The sequence below is a fragment of the Nyctereutes procyonoides genome, unplaced genomic scaffold (genome assembly GCF_905146905.1).
Source record: "Nyctereutes procyonoides isolate TBG_1078 unplaced genomic scaffold, NYPRO_anot_genome, whole genome shotgun sequence".
Lineage (NCBI taxonomy): Eukaryota > Metazoa > Chordata > Mammalia > Carnivora > Canidae > Nyctereutes > Nyctereutes procyonoides.
Window position 1 is genome coordinate 13,128,350 of NW_026575141.1, and position 21,405 is coordinate 13,149,754.

At 34.3% G+C, this 21,405-nt stretch overlaps 1 pseudogene; it reads left to right on the forward strand.

Moving 5' to 3' along the window:
* The first annotated feature begins 2,130 nt into the window (after window positions 1-2,130).
* Window positions 2,131-21,405, forward strand: part of LOC129498153 (cyclin-dependent kinase 2-associated protein 2-like) — a 39,046-nt pseudogene continuing 19,771 nt past the window's right edge.

Here is a 21,405-nt window from a genome sequence, read left to right on the forward strand (position 1 = left end):
CTCTTTCTCTGTGTCTAGCATGGATAAAAATAAATAAATAAATCTTTAAAAAAATAAATAAAAATAAATTTAGGTATTCTAATGTTGGGTGTATATGTATTTATAATTGTTATATGTTCTTCATGAATTGACCTTTTAATTATTATATAATGACTTTGTCTTTTCACTGTTTCTTATTTACAGTATATTTGTCTGATAAAAGGATAGCCACCCTCACTTTATTTTGGTTTGGACTTTCATGGAATATCTTTTTCCATCCCTTCACTTTTAACCTGTATATATCCTTAAGCTGAAGTGAGTCTTCTAGATGGCACATAGTTGGGTATTTTATTTATTTATTTTTAAATCCATCCAGCCACTTTGTATCTTTTGATTGGAGAATTCAATTCATTTATATTTAGATCATTTTTGACATTTAAAGACATACTAAACCCATCTTTTTCATTGTTTTCTGGGTGTTCTGTGGTTCTTCCCCACCCTCAGTCCCCTGCTGCTCTCCTTTGTAACATGATGATACATGATATTGTATGCTTTCATCTTTTCATCTTTCATGTATGTATTGTAGATTTTTCTTTGTAGTTCCCAAGAGGCTTGAGGAAAAAAATCATACGTGTAATTATAGTGTATATATTTTATGTATTATATATAATCATACATATGTCTATTTTATGCAGATAACAATTTAATTTTTATTGAAAACAAACTCTCCCCTTTTACTTTTCTCTCATTTGCTTTTGATGTCACCATTTACATAGTTTTTACTGTGTATCCATTTACAAATTACTTAAGCTATACTGTGTTTAATACTTTTGTCCTTTAGCTTTTATTGTGGAGTTAAGTAGTTAGCATATCACCATATTACAGTTAAGGTATTCTGAACCTAACTATATACTTACCTTTACCAGTGTTGCATATTTTCATGTGTTTACATAGTACTAATTAGTGATATTTTGCTTCAGCTTGAAGAACTTATTTTAACATTTCTTTTAAGGCAGGTTAGTAGAGATGGATTCCCTTAGCTTTTGCTTATTAGGTAAAGTCTTTATTTCTTTTTTTAATTCTGAAGGACAACTTTGGTAAAATATTTTTAGTTGGCAATCTCTTTAGTTCTTGGAATACATAATGTCATTTTTCTTCCAGACTTCTTCTGAGAAATCTGCTGGTAACCTCATTGGGGTTTCCTTCTATGAGAATTTGTTTTTCTCTTGCTGCTTTTAAAATGTTTTTTCTTTAGTCAGACAGTTTTATTATTATTATGTGTCTTGGAGAAAAAGGTTTTGGTTTCAAAATTTAAGGTGACCTATTAACTTCATGAAGTTAGGTGTTCAAAAATCTCCTCTAGTTTAAGAAGTTCTCAGCCATTATTTCTTTAAATAAGCTTTAAACCTTTGTGTCTCTATTCTCTTTCTGGGACTTCATTATACATATATTATTTATTTTGATGATACTTTTGCTTATTCAAGACTTCTATTAAGCTCTCTGTTGAATTCTTCAGTTCAATCATTGTATTCTTCAGTTCCAAAATTTGTTAGGTTCTTTTTTTTTTTTCTGTTTTCTTTCTCAAAGTTCTATTTTTGATGTTAAATTGTTTATATTCTTTTGTAATAGTATGGGTATCTGTATAATAATTACTTTGAATTTTTTTATTTCCATTTCTTTGAGGTCAGTTACTAGAGGTTTACTGTATTCTTTTCATGGATATGTTCCCCTGATTTTTTGAAGTCCCTGAGCCTTGTGTAGATGTCTGCACATTTGAATAAACACCCACCTCTTCCAGATTTATGGACTGATTTGGGTAATGGGAGTCTTTCCCCTGAAGATGCTGTATCATGCTGTGACCCTGGGTCTGGCTGTGGAGCATGCCATTGCAGGGGAAGCATGATGTCTCTTCAACTGAAGCCATCAGGGCCTACAATATTGACAATTATGTTGTACTTGTCAAGCACCATGAAGAGTACACAAAAGCTTCAAATGTTGTTTGGTCGTAAGTAGTGCCCTCAAGTCCAATAACTAGGAGCCAGGGCAGGGAGCAGTGGTGGCCAGAGCCAGTAGTTTTTACACAGTTAGCTGAAGTGGCCAGCTATAAGTGCCTAGGTAGTGAGAGAGGCCAGTTATAGACACGCTACAGTGATGGAGGTTGGGGAAGGTAACAAGGCTGGGACCAACTACGGACTCACTGGTATCTGTGGAGGCCCTAGTTGTCAGTGTGCTCTCCTGTGGCTTTACACTCCAACCCCGAGTGTGCACAATGCAGCGAAGACCAGTGACAGGAGTCATACTGGGGAGTATGCAGGTACACAGATGGAGATATGGGCTAATTGTATGTTGTCACACTGTGGCCAGCCACTGACAGAAGAAAGGACCTGATCTGGGCCTGTGAGAAGTTGTAGGGACCCACACTGTCAATGTGATCTCCTCTGTTGCACACTTTCCCTCTGGGCATACACACTTTAATGGTGGATGGTGATGAGGGTCAGGCTGAGAATATGCAGGTGCACAGTGGGAGTGTCAGTGAAGGACTGAAGTATCTGGTATTAGCAAACACAAATATCTGTGGGCCAACAATTGGCAAGATCTGAGGGCAATCCACAGTTTGTATTGGCTGGTGAATATTTCAGTAGCTGAAGCTGCTGAGCTCATTTGCAGAACAGATCTCTGTGACCCACAATATTACCTTGGCCTATCTGCTAATAATAGTCTCTGCTTCTCTGCTTTTCTTGTTTGTTCCTTTTTTTTCCTTCTTCTTTTTTCATTTTCTTTTATTTTTTTTTCACTTTTTTTTCCTTTTTTTTTTTTCTCTTGTTTATTCTTAACCCACTTTATAGGTATCAGCTTTTACAGTCTGGGTGGTAGAAAACCAAAGTATAATGCCCAAGGAGGCTTGTTGGTCACCCATTCTTCCTTTCTTGGTGAGAACTCTTGAGAGCTCAGAAGATGCTTCTTGGCAGAAAACAATGCCAGTTTGGGGAATATGATGATGCAGGCCAGATAGAGTCTTCCTCCCTTCTTGTATAATTGTTCTCAGGTTTGTTTTTTCCATGGTGTGGTTAAAATTTCCCAAATGTGCTTTCAAGGTCTTCTGGAGCTGGGGCACCTGGGTGGCTCAGTAGCTGAGTGTCTGCCTTCAGCTTCTGTCATGATCTCAGGATTCTGGGATCGAGTGATGCATTGATCTCCCCACAGGGAGCCTACTTGTGTCTATGCCTCTCTCTATGTGTCTCTCATGAATAAATAAATAAAGTCTTTTTTTAAAAAAAAGGTCTTCTGGAGCTACTTTTATTTATGAATAGCTGTCCAATCACTGATCTTCGTGGGGGGTTGGGGAAGCTGGGCTCTTGTACATTATCACTTTTTTCTACAACTGATTCCTTTTGTGTCTAAATGAAAGTACTTTAATATTAACCTCTAGCAAAGTAAAATGAACCATGAATCAAGAACTTATGAATTCACTACTGTCTCATGGAGTTTTATATTTTGTTACATTTCAACATAAAATTATTTTTCTACAAGATCCCTCCCCCCGCAATTTCTTCCAATACTACTTTTACAGTGAACAAAATTTCTATAGACCAGAAGTAGAACTGTGTGGTATAGTTCTCATACAGGCTTTAGACCAGCCCTGAGCGTGGCAAAAATAGCTTCTTTGTACAGTTAATGCATGATGTAGGTATAATTCATTCATGGAGAACCAAACACCTGTGATTCCATATGTTCTCATTTATTTCACTAAGTTGGAACCTCATGGATGAATTTCTGTATAATTAGATGAGCACAATAACTTCCCAGAAAGATAGGCATCCCTGGAATAAGTATTATCCAAGTGTTTGTGAGTTTAGAGAGAAGCGAGGATGGATATCTAAATAGTCATACATGTGTACTATGAAGTGAATTAACTTGACACAGCAAATAATTTCAATAATATTAAGGAAGTAATGAATGTTTAAAAATGTGATCCGCAAGTGTGCTTTGCTAAAATACTTCTTACAAAACATTAAATCTGACTGAATAGAAGGATTGTGCAGTGTAGCTGAATAAATCTTAGGCCTGCTTCAATTTGTGCCTCTCTGGGTTAGGTCAGTATTTAGATTCTTTAGAGAAATGTACAGCTCTACAGACATAATACAATCTTTAAGAAAATCACCTGCTGTCTTTTAAAAAATTGAAAAGACACAGGGATGCATATAATTTGATATTTTTTTAGCCAAGAGCAAAGGGATTTTTTTATATTCATGATAAACTCACTGAAAATTCAGTACATGATCTTGATATTAAAGAGATAGACTTATTGCAAATCTGAAGCACATACTTTATTATAGCTGCCAACTTTTCTTCCATCTAGCTAGATTTTGCTGTTATTTTCAGAAGAATTAAAACTAGAGTTCCAAAATAAAAATAAAGTCTAACATTCTGAACCATGAGATATAAAAAGTTTATAAATGATTGAAAAGTAAAAAGAACATGTTCCTTTGAAAATATAAAAGCCTAGAGAAAAAAATGATTTAATGGAAAAATAAATGAATTATAGAAATGTCATACACCATATATGCATTATAGATCTAACATTTTTAATCCTGTTGATACAATCTAAATATCAACAGAATGCTCTTATGAGAAACCAAATTGAGTTTTCAATGACAAGCAGAAAGTTACTGTACTATAATGTCAAGAGAGAACTGAAGTACTTTCTTAACTTGAAATATTGACAAATTAAAACCCTCCAGTTGGTGCATTAATAGCTTATAAAATAGATTCTGAGTACATAAAGTGGGTATAGAGAACCCTTTGATTACTTTAATATGCTTAAACAATTGTGTATTAACAGATGATTCTGAGCATATTATTTTCTCTTAACATGAATTTAATTTCTACTAATATCTACAAATTAAACATATAAATATTAATTACTTAAGTAAAAGGCTTGATAAGTTCCAAAAAACATGGGAGAAAGAAAGATGTAGAGGAGGAAGCAAAAAAGAAATGGACTTGAGGCTAGATAATGGAAATACAAGAACATCTTATTCTGTAGGGGTTTTTTTACACTAGGCAGTAAGCAATTCAGTGTTTACAAACAGGATAGAATTTATAAATGCTAATAGGGGAAGGCATAGGTAGAGTTAATTTTTTTAAATCTTCTGAAAGTAAACACCTTAAACATGTCAATAGGATGTAAATATAGAGTCCTAAAAAGGTTTGAATATTCAATGGCATTTCCTTTCACATCATTAATTTTTAGATCATTAATAAAAAGTTACCCTAACTACATGATGATTTAAAAATGTTTGGTCTTTGGATGTGAAAACATTTCAGCACTGGTGAGAAAGTTAAAGCAAAATATAAACTAATGTCTCATCATATGTATTGATTGTACTCAAAAAAAGTAAAATTACCTATGTTATGTTTCTTTCTTTAGAAACCATGCTGTCTTTTACCCAGATTTTATAATTAAAGATTCTGTGCTATTTTTAAATTCACCAGCTACCTATTTTCTGAAATGAACACATCAACTCTATCATTACTCACTAACTTTTTCTAGATAATTAAATCTCAAGTTAAAATTTTTGTTCTTAGTGCCACTAGCCACAATTCAAACATTCAATTCTGGCTGGTGGCTATCAATTCAGGTCAAGGACATTTTCATCAACACAGAAAATTATCTTAAGCAGGTAGGTCTAGAGTATACTATGTTTATATAATTCATTGCTTTTTTTGGTGAGGGGTGTTTTCTTCTGTATTTTTAAAATTGTAACAGAATTGACCTAATTGTATAAATTTAAGGTATAAAACATGTTGATTTGATACAGTTATACGTTGCAATATGATTACCATCCTAATTTTTCCTAATACTTCTATCACATCACAGAAGTTTCTTGTGTGGTAGGAAAAATTAAGATCTAATATTTTAGCCACTTTGAACTTTATAATATAGTATTGCTGTCTATAATCACTGTGATGTGCATTAGAGCTTAAGGACTTTATCTACTGGTTGCAGATTTGTACCTTAAACAGTGTATTTTCTAAATTCCCTATACCCCTGCCCCTGGTAACCAATTCTACTGTTTATAAGTGTGACTTCTTTTTTTTTTTTATAAGTGTGACTTTTTAAAAATTCCACTATATGTGATACCATACAGTATTTGTCTCTCTCTGACTTATCTCACTGAGCATAATGTGCTCAAGGTCCATCCAAGTTGTCACAAATAAGCAGGATGTGTTTCTCTTCCATGGTTGAATAATAATTGTGTGTGTGTGTGTGTGTGTGCGTGTGTGTGTGTGTGTGTGAAAGAGAGAGAGAGAGAGAGAGAGAGAGAGAGAGAGAATGATCACATCTTCTTTATCTGGCTATCCATTGATGGACGCTTAGGTTGTTTCCATATCTTGGCTACTATAAATAATGCTACAGTAAACACGGGAGTTCATATATCTTCAATATCTTGTTCTCATTTCTTTGGTTATATAACCGGAAATGAAATTGCGAGATCATATGGAAGAACTATGTTTAATTTTTCAAGGATACTCCATATTGTTTTCTATAGTGGTTGAACCATCTTGCATTCCCACAAACAACGTACAACGGTTGTCTTTTTTCCACATTCTTGCCAACACATCCCTTCTTGATGATAGTCATTCTAACAGGTGTGGGCTGATATCTAATTGTGTTTTTTTTTTATTACATTTCTGTGATGATTAGTGGTGTCAAACATCTTTCTAGATACCTCTTGGCTATTTGGCAGTCTTCTTTGAAAAAAAAAGTCTTATTTAGTTCCTCTGCCTATTTTTTCTACTGAATTTTATGAGTTCTTTGTATATTTTGGCTATTAATCCATTATCCAAGAATAGTTTACAAATATTTTCTTCCAATGTAGGTTGCTTTTTATTTTTCTGTTTCTTTTACTGTATAGTTGCCCTTAGTTTGATACAAGCCCACTTGTTGATTTTGGGGTTTGTTTTGCTTTGGTTTTTACTTGTGCTTTTGGTGTTCTATCTAAAAGTTAATTGTCAAGATGAAAAAGTCTAGAAGCGTCTTCCCTATGAACTCTTTTAGCACTTTTATAGTATCAGATCTTATGTTAAAGTCTCTAATATATTGTGAGTTCATTTTTGTAAGACAGAGGTCCATTTCATTTTTTCTGCATGTTTTCCTAACACCATTTGTTGAAGAGACTATCTTTTCCCAACTGACTGTTCTTGGCTCCTTTGTCAAATCTTAGTTGATCATAAATGTGCAGGGATTTTTATTCTGAGTTCTCAATTTTCTTTGATTGATCTATGCATTTTATGCATGTTTTGATTATTATAGATTTATAATGCTAGTTTAATATCAGAAAGTGTGATGCTTACAGTTTTGTTCTTTGTTCTCACTGCTGCTCTGGCTATTCAGGGTTTTCTGTGGTTTCATACATATTTTAGGATTGATTTTTCTATTTCTGTAAAAAATGCCATTGGAATGGGAGGGGATTGCATTGAATCTATAGATAGTTTTGTGTAATATGGACATTTTAACAATATTCTTCCAATCCATGAACAAGAGATATGTTTACATATTCATAAATTTCTTTCATCGAAGTTTTTATTGTACAGGTTTTTACTTGGCCAAATTTATTATTTTATTGTTGTACTATTGTGAATAAGATAGTTTTCTTTATTTTTCAGAAGCTTTGTTGTTTGTGTATGGAAATGTATCTGATTTTCTGTATGTTGACTTTATAGTCTGCAACTTTGCTGAATTTGTTGATTAGTTCCAATAATTTATTGGTTGAATCTTTAGGGTGCTCCTTATCTAAGATCATAGTACCTGCAAATAAAGACCATTTAAATTCTTTTATTCTGATTTGGATGATTTTTATTTCTTTGTCTTGCCTAAATGCTACAGCTAAGACTACTAATACTACAGTGAATAAGAGCAATGAGAATGGTATGTCTTGTTCTTTGTCTTAGAGGAAATTTTTTCAACATTTTACCCTTGAATACAATACTAGCTGTTGGTTTGTTTTATATGGCCTTTACTATGTTAAATTTCTATATCAAAGCTAGTGAGAATGTTTATTATGAAAGGATGTTATATTTTGTCAGATGCTTTTTCTGCATCTATTGAGATAATCATCTGATTTTTACTGTCTATTAATGTGGTCATCTGTATATGCTGAGACACCTTTCTATCCCAGGTATTAATTCTACTTGATCATGGTGAATAATCCTTTTAATGTGTTGTTGAATTTGGTTTACTAATATTTTGTTAAGAATTTTTGCATTTGTTTTGTATCAAAGATATTGGTCTTTAGTTATCTTATATCTAGCTTGGTAACAGGGTAATCCTGACTTGAAAAATGAGTTTAAAATGTAAAGGAGTTTGAAGAGGACTGATGTCAATTCTTGTTTAAATGTTTGTTGGGGGGTGGCTCAGATGTTTAAGTGTGTGCCTTCAGCTCAGGTCATGATCCCGGGGCCCTGAGATTGAGTCTGCATTGGGCTCCCCACAGGGAGTCTGCTTCTCCTTCTGCCTATGTCTCTGCCTCTCTCTGTGTGTCTCTCATGAATAAATAAATAAAATCTTTTTAAAAAGAGAAATATTTGTATTTTTAAATGTGTGTATTAACACTATAAACTTTCAGAACTGCTGTTGTAGCAGTCCATAGATTTTGGTATGTTGTGTTCCCAATTTCATTTGTCTCAAGATACTTTTTGAATTCCTTTTAATTTTTTCTTTGACCCACTCTTTGGTCAGGACTATGTTTTGTAATTTTTGCATAATTGTATATTTCTTGTTTTTCTCTTGTTAATAATTTCTATTTTTGTACCATCATTCTTTTTTATGGCTAAGTAATATTCCATCACATATGCACACCTACATCTTCCTTATCCATTCATCAGTCAATGGATATTTGAGCTGTTTCCATAATTTGACTGTTTTAGATAATGCTGTTTTAAACACTGAGGTGCATATATCCTTTTGAATTAGTGTTTTTGTATTCTGGGGGTAAGTACCTAGTAGTACAATTGTTAGATTATAGAGTAGTTCTCTTTTTAACTTTTTGAAAAACCCCCATACTTTTTTCCACAGTGGCTGCACCAGTTTGCATCTCACCAACAGTGCAAGACTGCCCTTTCTCCACATCCTTGCTAACATCTGTCATTTCTTGTATTGAATTTTAGGCACTCTGGCTGGTGTAGTTTTGATTTGTATTTCCCTGATGATTGAGTAATGCTGAGTATCTTTTCATGTGTCTGTTGGCCATCTGTATATACTCTTTGGAAAAATGTCTGTTTATGTCTTCCATCCATTTTTAATTGAATTATTCATTTTGGGAGTGATGACTTTAATAAGTTCTTTATATATTTTGGATACTGTTATCAAATATATCATTTGCAAGTGTCTTTTCCCATTATCTGGGTTGCCTTTTAGTTTTTTTATTCTTTCTCTGTGCAGAAGCTTTTTATTTTGATGTTCAGTATTCACAAATCAACATGACTTACCACATTAATAAAAGAAAGGATAAAAATCATATGATCCTCTCAATAGATACAGAAAAAGAATTTGACAAAGTACATCTACTTATGCTAAAAAAACACTCAACAAACCTATGTCAATATAATAAACACATCTATGAAAAACCTATAGCTCATATCATTCTCAATGGGGAAAAAAAATGAGGGCTTTTCCTCTATGGTCAGGAACAAGACAGGGATGTCCCCTCTAACCACTACTACTTAACTTAACTACTATAGAAGTCCTAGCCACAGAAATCAGAAAATAAAAAGAAATAACAGGCTCCCAAATGGTCAAGGAAGAAGTCAAACTTTCACTACTTGCAGATGACATGATACTTTGTTTAGAAAACCTGATACATTCCATCAAAAACCTGCTAAAACTGATAAATGGATTCAGTAAAGTTGTAGCATACAAAATCAAAGTACAGAAATCTGTTGCATTTCTATACACCAGTAATGAATTAGCAGAAAGAGAAATTAATCCCATTTACAATTGCATCAAAAACAATAAACTATCTAGGAATAAACCTAACACAGAGGTGAAATACCTATACTCTGCAACCTCTAAAACACAGATGAAATTGAAGAAGACGCAAAGAAATGGAAAGGCATTCCATGCTCATGGGCTGGAAAAACAAATATTGTTAAAATATCTACTACTCAAAGCAATCTACACATTCAATGCAATCCTTATCAAAATATGAACAGCATTTTTTACAGAGCTAAAATAAATAATCCTAAAATTTGTGTGGAACTACAGAAGATCCTGAATAGCCAAAGCAACTTTGAAAAAACATCACAAAGCTGGAGGCATCACAATTCCAAACTTCATGTTATATTACAAAGTGTAGTGATCAAGGTAGTATGGTACTGGCACAAAAGTAGACGTAGATCAAATGAACAGAATACAAATTCCTGAAATGAACCCACAACTATATGGTCATTAATCTTTGAGAATGCAGGAAAGAATATCAGTAAGAAAAAGACACTCTCTTCAATACATGGTGTTGGGAAAACTGGACAGCAACATGCAAAAGAATGAACCTAGAGCACTTTCACCACATATCAAAATAAATTCAAAATGGGATAAATACCTGAATGTGGGACCTGAAACCATAAAAATCCTAGAGGAGAACACATGCAGTAATCTCTTTGACATCAGCTATAGCAAATTCTTAATAGATATGTTTTCTTAGCACTATTTACTGAAAAGATAAACTTTTTTTCCATTACATATTCTCATCTCCTTTGTCATACATTCATTGACCATATAGGTGTGACTTTTCTCCATCTCATTTCATTTATCTATAAATCTCTTTTTTGTGGCAGTACCATATTGTTTTGATTATTATAAACTTGTAGCATATCCTGATATCTAGGATTGTGATATCTTCAGTTTTGTTCTTTTTTTTTTTTTTAATCAAGATTGCCTTGACTATTTGGGGATCTTTGTGGTTGCATACAAATTTTAGTATTATTTGTCCTAGTTCTATGAAAAATGCTGTTGGTATTTTGATAGGGATTGCATAGAAACTGTAGTTTACTTTGGATAAAATGGACATTTCAGCAATACTAATTCTTGCAATTCGTGAGCGTGGTTTATCTTTCCATTTGTGTTGTTTTCAATTTTTTCTCACAATGTCTTACAATTTTGGGTATAGATCTTTTGTCTCCTTGGTAAGATAATTCCTTGGTATTTTATTCTTTTGGCTGCAATTGTAAATAGAATTGTTTTCTTAATTTCTCTGTTACTTTGGTGTTACTGTACAGAAATGCAACATATTTCTTCATATTAATACTATATCCTATAACTTTTGAATTCATTTATAACTTCTAATATTTTTGGTGAAGTCTTTAGGATTTTTTTATGTATCTAGTATCAAATCATATGTAAATAGTGAAAATTTAACTTCTTCCTTGGATCTCTTAATTTCTTATTCTTGTCTGATTGCTGCAGCTAGGACATCCAGTACTATGTTGAATTAAAGTTATAAGTGGACATCCCTGTCTTATTCCTGACCTTAGAGAAAAGTCTTTTAAATTTTTCACCATTGAGTGTGATGTTACCTGTGGGGTTTTTATATATGGCCCTTATTATGTTAAGATATGTGCAAATATTAAGCCACATTTGCATCCCTGAAATAAGTCCCTCTTGGTTATGGTGAATGATCTTTTTTAAAGTATTGTTGGATGTGGTTTGCTAATATTTTTTTGAGGATTATGAATCTACCTTTATCAGAATTATTGGCCTGTAGTTTACTATTTTTGTAGTGTCTATGTGTAATATTGGAGTAATATTGAGTAATTTGAGAGTAATATTGGCCTTGTACAATGAATTTGGAAGCTATCCTTCCTTTTATTTTTTCTTTCTTTTTTTTTTGAAATTGATTTGAGAAGAATAGCTCTTCTCTATATTTTTTAAAGACTCTTTTTATTTATTCATGAGAAATTTAAGAGGCATGGACATAGGCAGAGGGAGAAGCCAGAGAGCCTGTTGGAGAACTCAAACCCAGGATCTTGGAATCATGACCTGAGCAGAAGGCAGATGCTCAACCACCGAGCCACACAAGTGCCCCAAGAATAGCTCTTCTTTAAATATTTGGTATAACTCACCTGTGAAGACATACAGTCTTAGGTTCTGTTTGTTGGGAGATTTTTACTATTGATTCAGTTCCATTATTAGTAATCAGTCTGTTCACATTCTCTATTTCTTCCCGATTTAGTTTTGAAGAATTTTGTAGGAATCTATCCATTTCTTTTAGGTTGTCTAATTTGTTGGCAAATAACTTTTCGTGATATTGTCTTATAATTCTTTGTATTTCTGTGGTGTCAATTGTTATTTCTTCTCTTTCAGTTTTGATTTTGCTTGAGTTCTCTTTTTTTTTCCCCCATTGAGTCTAGTCAAACTGAAGTAAGGTTTACCAGTTTTGTTTATCTTTTCAAAGAATCAGCTCCTGGTTTCATTAATCCTTTCCACCGTTTTTTGTTAGTTTGTTATTATTTCCTTCTTTGAAGAAGTTTGGTTTGTTCTTTGTCTAGCTTATTTAGCTGTATGGTTAGGTTATTTATTTGAGATTTTTCTTTTTATTGAAGAAAGCCTGTAGCACTATGTACTTCCTTCTTAGAACTGCTTTTGCTATTTCCCAATGATTTTGGATCATAGCATTTTCATTTTCATTTGTTTCTGTGTGTTTATTTTATTTCCTCTTTGATTTTTTTATTGTCCCATTGGTTGTTCAGTAGCATATTACTTAGCCTCCATGAGTTTGTTTTTCCTTTTTTTTTTTCTTGTAACTGATCTCTAATTTCATACCATTATGGTCAGGAATTATGCTTGTTTCATTCAACCTCTTAAATTTATGGATACTTATTTTGTGACCTAAAAGTTATCTATCCTGAAGACTGTACTTGAAAAGAATATGTATTCTGCTCTTTTTTGATGAAAAGAATGTTGGAATGTTCTCTATTTGTTAGGTACATGTGCTCTTATATATGGTTCAAAGTCATTGTTTCCTTGTTGATTTTTTTACCTGAATGACTTATCCATTGATGTAAACAAGGTATTAAAGTCCTGTACTATTATTGTATTACCTACCATCAGTTTCTCTCTTTATGTCTGTTAATATTTCCTTTATGCATTCAGGATGCCCCTATGTTGGGTGACTAGATAATTATACCTGTTATGTTCTGTTGATTTGATCCCTTGATTGTTATGTAGTACATTACTTTATCTCTTGTTGCAATCTTTGACTTAAAGTTTATTTTGTGGGATGCATGAGTGGTTCAGCAGTTGGACACCTGCCTTCAGCTCAGGGCATGATCCCAGGATCCGGGATCAAGTCTCACATTGGGCTCCTCTCAGGGAACCTGCTTCTCCCTCTGCCTGTATCTCTGCCTCGCTCTCTCTGTGTCTCTCATGAATAAATAAATAAAAATCTTTAAAAAGTTCTTTTTTAAATAAAGTTTATTTTGTGATAGAAGTATTGCTATGCCCACCTTTTTTCCCTCCACTTCCATTTGCATGGAATATCTTTTTCTATTACTTCTTTTCAGTCTATATATGTCATTAGGTTTGTAGTCAGTCTCTTGATATAGATAGGTCTTTTTTTTTTTTTTGGTTTTTGTTTTTTTCTAAATTCTTTAGTCACCCTTTTTCTTTTAATTGAAGCATTTAGTTTGCTTACATTAAGTAATTATTGACAGGTAGTTATCAATTGTCATTGTGTTTTCTGGTTATTTTTGTAGTTCCTCTCTGTTTTTTCTCTTATTGTTTCTTTTTTGTGATTTGATGGCTTTAATGTTATGCTTGGATTCCTTTCTTTTTTATGTATCTATTACCGGTTTTTGATTTGTGGTTACCATTAGATTTATATTTAACAACTTATGCATTAAGCAGTTCCTAATAAGTTGATAATTCCTTAAGTTTAAACAAACTCTAAAAGCATTAAATTTTTACTACCCTGTCCACATTTTATTTATATTATATCATGTTTTACATCTTTGTATTTTAACTTTTGTAGATATAAAGCCAGTATGGAGGTTAAAACACAAAAGCAGTAAAAATCTATTATAAGTGGTTAATCTAGTACATTTACCATGTTTTCTTCTAACTATGATTTTTTTTTCTTTTCAAAATATTCTTAGTTACGGTAATGGAACTGTAAAGTGCCTGAGTATACCTGAAAGAGGATTATCAACGAATCCTAAAATATGTACCAGAGGAACAGGGATCTGAAGGAGATTTCTCTAGGCACAAAAGGGCTAGTGGGTGCCATTTCTCTTCACCACTGCCAGAATAGATGGTGTAACTCAGATGCTTATGAAAGCCAACAGCATCAACTTAAAGAATTCCCTTTTCCTTTCCACTTAAAGAATTCCCTTTAACATTTCTTGTAAAGCTGCTTTAGTGGTAATGAACTCTAATTTTTGTTCATCTAGGAAACTATCTCTCCTATTCTGAATGATAACCTTGCTGCATATTCTGAGTTGTAGGGATTTTTCCTTTCAGCATTTTGAATATACCATGCCATTTTATTCTAGCCTACAAATTTTCTGCTGAAATATCTACTCATAGCCTTATAGGTTTTCCTTCTATGCAACTGTTAACTTTTTCTATTGCTGTTTTTAATATTTTCTCTTTATCACTACTTTTTGCCATTTAAATTATTATGTGCCTTGCTGAGCTTCTCCTCAGTTTCATCTTGTTACAGGCTCTTTGTGCTTCCTGGACAGGTTTCCTTCCCTAGATTAGAGAAGTTTTCAGCTATTTTTCTCTCTCTCTTCTCCTCTTGGGATTAATATAATTTTTCTTGATGATGCTGAAGAGCTCCTTAAGCTATTCTCATTTTTTATTATTCATCTTTCTCTTTGCTGTCCAGTTTTGTTTCTCTTTCAGATTTCTAATCCATTCTTCTGCATCTTCTAATCTGCTGTTGATATGTTCTAGTACACTTTTAAACTTCATTTATTGAGTTCTTTAGTTCTCACAGGTTATATTTTCTATTTCTTTGTTGAAGTACTCATGGAGTTCATCCTCTCTTCTGTAGTCTAGTGAGTATATTTATGAACATTACTTTTAATTCTTTATCAAGCATATTGCTAGTTTCTGATTATTTTGGGGTTTTTTTACTGTGATAGTTTATTGTTCTTTCATTTTGCACATATTCCTCTGTCTCTTCCTTTTGTATGACAATTTATTTCTATATAGTACATAGGTCTACATCTTCTGGTCTTTAAAGTAGTGGTGTTGTGTAGAAGAGATCCTCTGGTGCCCTGTAGTATAATCTCCTCTGATCACCAAAACCAGGCACTCCAGGGGTATCCCTTGTGTGGGCTGCATGCATCCTCCTATTGTGGCTGATACATAATTGCCTTCTATTCAGTTGGCTTCAGTTCATATTGCCTGCTCTATGGTTTGCTCCCCATGCTATTGAGAGGTCTGTTTATGGTGACTGCTTATTGATGGGCAAGCTGTCTGCATTTAACCTCTCTGCCACATCTGCAGGACTCAGTTGTGGGAACTGTGGGCATGTTGGTGGGTGGTCTTATTTCTCTCCTTCCCCAGCACAGGAGTCATTTTGGCATGACACCATTCTTAGCTGGGGCTGCCTGCAGGTGTGGTGGAATATAGTGACTTTGAAGGGATACCTTCTAAGGAAGGTAGAGTTGGAGGGGTGGATCCACAGGGGAATGTTGGGGCTGGGCACATGGTACAAACAAAGTTGATGCTGTTGGCTTTCATAAGCATCTGAGTTACACCATCTATTCTGGCAGTGGTGAAGAGAAATGGCACCCACTAGCCCTTTTGTGCCTAGAGAAATCTCCTTCAGATCCCTGTTCCTCTGGTACATATTTTAGGATTCGTTGATAATCCTCTTTCAGGTATACTCAGGCACTTTACAAATCTCTCCTTCTGTGCTGTGTTTTTGGCCAAGTTATTTTTATTTGCTGATTTTTTTAAGGGTAGTATCTCAGTTTCCTATTGCCCCCTGGCTATCCTGGAGTTGAGCCCCATTGGTTTTCAAAACCAGATATTATGGGAACTTCTCTTTCCAATGAAAGTCCCTAATGCCTGGAGTGTGGTCTAAGTCACTCACTTCTCCATTCTTGTGATGTTCTTCCTGTTTATGGTTAGTTAAGCCGGGGGTTTTGTTCTCATCTGTGTCTCTACACCTCCTACCCTTTTTGATGGTAGCTTTGTTCTATGGTTAGCTGTGGAAGGTCTCTTCTGCAGTAGTCAGATCATCTGAGTTAGCTGCACAGATTGTAGCTATTAGGTTGGGAGATGAGCTGAGCTTCATTCATATCATCCTACTCTGACATCCTCTCCTCATTAGCGTGTTGCTTCTTTTTTGTAATTTCTATCTCTTTGGCAAGTATCTCATTTTAAAGATTTTTTTCATGATTTCATTTAATTGTCTTTATTTTTTTATACCTTTTTGAGTATCTTCAAAACAGTTATTCTGAATTACAACTAGATTGTAAAATTCCATGCCTTTGAACCTGGTTATTGCAGAATTATTACTATCTTCAGGTGATAACATATTTTCTCGTTTGTTTATTTTCTATGTTCCTTATAAATCTGTGTTGTTGCTTTCACCTTTGAAGTATCAGCCATCTCTTTGCCAGTTGTCTTCAGATGGGGTTATTCTATCTTTGGTTGTGGTATTATTTGGGGGTTTTCTCTGCCTTTGTATGAATACACCTGTTTGACTTTTATTGTTTCTTCTGGAGAATTCTTAAGCTTCAGGAATTTTAAATTTTTAGGAAGAATTCTTAAACTTTTAGAACTTCTCTAGTTCTGCAACTCACAACTATATAGAAGCCTCTATAAACCTGCCTTTTATTTACCAGAAGCGGCACTTTGGCCCAAACTTGTGGTTTCTCCCTTGCATACAGGCCCTCGCCTGTTTTCTGAGCATATTCTCTGTCTACTGCAGCTTACTCTCGCCCATACACTCAGGAGCATATACAAGATGGCTGCAGAGTTAAGAAGGTGTGGGTAGCACTCAAGGTGTTAAGAGGTGCCTGCAGAAAGAGTATGGCTATCACCATATACGGTACTCCCAAAAGCTTAGGTGTGGCTTTCCTGCAGGATGTGTTCAGCGAGAACTGTCTTGTTCTTCTCACCTGCCTTTTTCTTGATCTTTTCCTCTAGTCAGTCCTGGAGATCCCAACTCAGTACTTTGGGTGGTATCAGAGAGAAACTGCTTTTTTGTTGTTTTTTTGTTTTTTTGTTTTTTTCCAGCAGCATGCCACATTACTGAGGTAGCCAGGCACTGGATCACTGCTCTCCTTTTTCTCTTGCTGCCACTTGATAGTTCAGCATTGTTCAGTATTGCCTTTATGGGTGGTCGGGGTGGGGATGAAGTTCTGTGTAGCACCTCTACTGCATCTAAACTTGTAATGTGTATGTAGGTGTGCACACACACACACACCATAGAATATCCCTTCAGAAAGGCTGGACTTCTGAAATTTCTTTCTTGTCTGTGGTTATCTGCTCAGGTTAGCACTCTTGAGGGTGGGTTTTTTTTCCCAACAAAAGATTTTTGGAGCAAGTTTGCTGCTTTGCTGATGCCACAGTTCATACTGAACTGTTACTGGATTTGCAGGTGAGCAAGATGCCTCTCAAGTCCCTCAGCAAATGGTGCTAGATCCTACAACTCTCACAAAGCTACATTTGTTCATGAATAAACCTCCAATTCTTTGTTGAAAATGAGGGATTAAAAGGCATTAAGTCTTAAACCACTTTCATGATGACATCATTCCTATAATTACCCACTTTACTATGTTTTATACTACACAACCTTTCTCCTATATTTCTCCTGCATTCTTTAGTTATACTCCTAATGTCTTACTAACAGAAACAAATATAATGTTTTTTGATAACTATTATCCAACCTCATGTACATTACATCTTCCTGGGTTTTATTGGCACAGATAGTCTTACTCTGTTTATATTTCCTAGACAAAGAATTCATTTAAAACCATTTTCTAGGGATCACTGGGTGGCGCAGCAGTTTGGCGCCTGCCTTTGGCCCAGGGCGCGATCCTGGAGACCCGGGATCGAATCCCACGTCAGGCTCCCGGTGCATGGAGCCTGCTTCTCCCTCTGCCTATGTCTCTGCCTCTGTGTGTGTGTGTGTGTGTGACTATCATAAATAAATAAAAATTTAAAAAAAATAAAATCATTTTCTACCTAATGATTTCTTATTTGATTTCAGCTACTTATTTAATAGTTACTAAGCCTTTCCTATATGCTGAGTATTATAATAGATCCTTCACTTTGGGTTTGTTTTAAAATTCCCACAACAAAATATAGTATTATTTCCATTTTATAGATAAGGAAGCTGAGATTGAGGGGGCTGATGATGTATATAAGGAAACAAAGTTGGTTTTTGAATTAGTATTCAAATATAGAACATAATCTGCCCTTTTCACCATTGTGATATTTCCTTTATGCTGGCTACCTTAGTACCTTTTCCCTGCCTGTGTAAAGAAGGAATGAAGAGAAAAGAAAGCAGCTACAAATTAATAAGACAAGAAACATGTCAGAGAATAATAGATAAGCCCACGTCTGCAATAGAAACAGGAATGGAAGCTAATAAACATGTTTCCCTCTGCTGTGTAGATACCTTCAAAAGGCAATATAATTGTACACAAATTGAAACACTGGGTCACTGGTCTAAGAGGAATCAAGGGACTAATTATGTCAACTTGTAGATAGGAGAATGATGGCAAACAAAAAGCACAATATTCTGGAATAAGGCCAGAAGCACTTTCTACTGAGTGCAAGAATAACAGGACAGATAAAATTCATCTTCTGTTACCTGAATTACCCTTCTTTGCATTTTATATAAATTTTAAACCAGCCTCTTCACTTCCAAATAAAGGAAAACAGGTAGACATTTTAGACATTTTATTGGGATTACATTAAAGTTATATGTCAATTTTTGTAGGACTGACATCTTTTTAGTATTGAGACTTTCAATCAATAAACATCATAAATCCCTATATAGGTTTCCCTTGCTATCTGAACGTAGTGCGTTCCTGTGAAATATTTCATAAACTTCAATGACATAAAGCATAGAAACAATTGTCATGAATTTATATGGAAAAATCAAAATCACTCCGAAGCCCAAAAATAACCTATCTTAGGTTTTTCTGGTTCCTTAGGATATATCTCACTAACAGATGCACAAAATAAATTGAGATAAAACACACATGCTTACAGGCACAGGTCAAAGCCATGGAGGCTTGATGCAGATGCTAAGTGTAGGTCTGGGGAAGATGCTTGGTGCTACTATTCTAGCTTTTTACCTTTTTGTTGTTGTTCTCAAAGTGAAAATATTCTTCAGATTTCTTTTGATTAGCAAAAGTAGTAATTTAAGTCCTTTGTGAAAGCAAAATGTTGTAACACAAACTTTCAAAAACAGAGAATACCTATATGCAGGTCTTCTCTTGAAGTTACGCCACTTTTTAAAATTATTGTATACAGTGGTTTGTATTATATTGGTGGTAATAGTACTATATTGGGTAGTTTTATAATGTTGCTGTTGAAAAATTCTTGATGTGGAGACATAGATGTTTGTTGAGTTTTATCTATTGTAAGATAATATTTTCCCTACTTGGTTGATAACTTTTTAAAATATCATTTCTGGGATGCCTGGGTGGCTCAGCGTTGAGCGTCTGCCTATGGCTCAGGGCGTGATCCCAGATCCCTGACTTGAGTCCCACATCGGGCTCCCTGCATGGAGCCTGCTTCTCCCTCTGCCTATGTCTCTGCCTCTCTCTCTCTCTCTGTGCTTCTCATGAATAAATAAAGTCTTTTAAAAAAATAAAATAAAATATCATTTCTGCTCTGTTGCTGAAATAGTAACATGGATTGTTTTCATATACTGATCTTCTATCAGTGACCTTGCTACATTCACTTAATTTTAATTTTTTTTTTATTTATGATAGTCACAGAGAGAGAGAGAGAGAGAGAGAGGCAGAGACACAGGCAGAGGGAGAAGCAGGCTCCATGCACCGGGAGCCCGACGTGGGATTCGATCCCGGGTCTCCAGGATTGCACCCTGGGCCAAAGGCCGGCGCCAAACCGCTGCGCCACCCAGGGATCCCAATTTTAATAATTTATCCTTTTGGATTTTCTCTATTCGGTCATATCATCTATTAATAATGATAGACCTTTATCTTTCTAATACAAATTTGTTTTTATATATTTTCCCTTTTTATGATTTACAGAACTGGTTAAGATGTTTAATACAATGTTTAATAGACATACCACAAGCTGACTCCCTCCTCATATTCTTCATCTCAAATAGAAAGTCTTCAGTATTTTGCCATTAAGTATAATGTCTATCAAACATTCTTTTTAGAGATAAGGTTTGTCAAATTAAGGAAATTACCTTAAATTCCTAGTTGATTTTTTCACTACTGAGTGTTAAAGCTTAACAAATACTATTTATATATCTAGCAGCAATGTGATCATATGTTTCTCCTTTAGTACATTAATTTGCTTGGTAAATGTGTACATATCCTTAAATTAGTAGTTTTTCCAGACAATCAGACATTACACACTTTTGAAATTAGATTTAAAACCCACTGAAACTCTCACATGGAAGATTTTAATCTGTGTTAGAAAAATCTGTGTCTAAATGTCTACACTTATAAATCCATAGAAGATTTTTTGATGATACATATCTGAATTAGCTTTAAAATCATGTAAGAGTGGAAACATTTTAAATGTCCATTTTACAAAAGCTTTCTACAGAGTTTCTCTTACATTTACTTTTGCTAACTTTCAAAATGTTTGATCATCCAAAATTTTGACAATACATTTTCTTGGCAAGTTTGAATAAATGAGCATCTCATAAACTCCCAGTAAATATATGAAAGTTAATGACACTGGTCTTGGAGGACAGTTTATCCATATCTATAAAAATTACTGCATTTATATCTTTTGACTTAATCATTCCACTTTTGAGAATTTAAACTCACATCCACTTACACATTTTCAAAATGATATGTGTATGACATTATAGTTATATTTGTTATAGCAAAAGTTTGAATACAAGTCATATAATCAGGATGCACTAGGTTATGCTGAAGTAATACGCAACACAAATTTTAATGGTTTAAAACAGTAAAGTGTGGGGGTACCTAGGTGGCTCAGTCAGTTGAGTCCCGTATCAGGCTCCCTGCTCAGTGGGAAGTCTGTTTCTTCCTCTCCCTCTCCCTGCAACTCACCTTGATGGTTCTCTCTCTCTCTCTCTTTCTCTCTGTCAAATAAATAAAATCTTCTTTAAAAAAATTAATAAAACTTTACTATTTTATTTATTACCCGTGGTATATACTTCAGTGAACATTTTTGCATGGATACTGCTTGAAGAATTTATTCTCCCTTTCAAATCAAGTTTC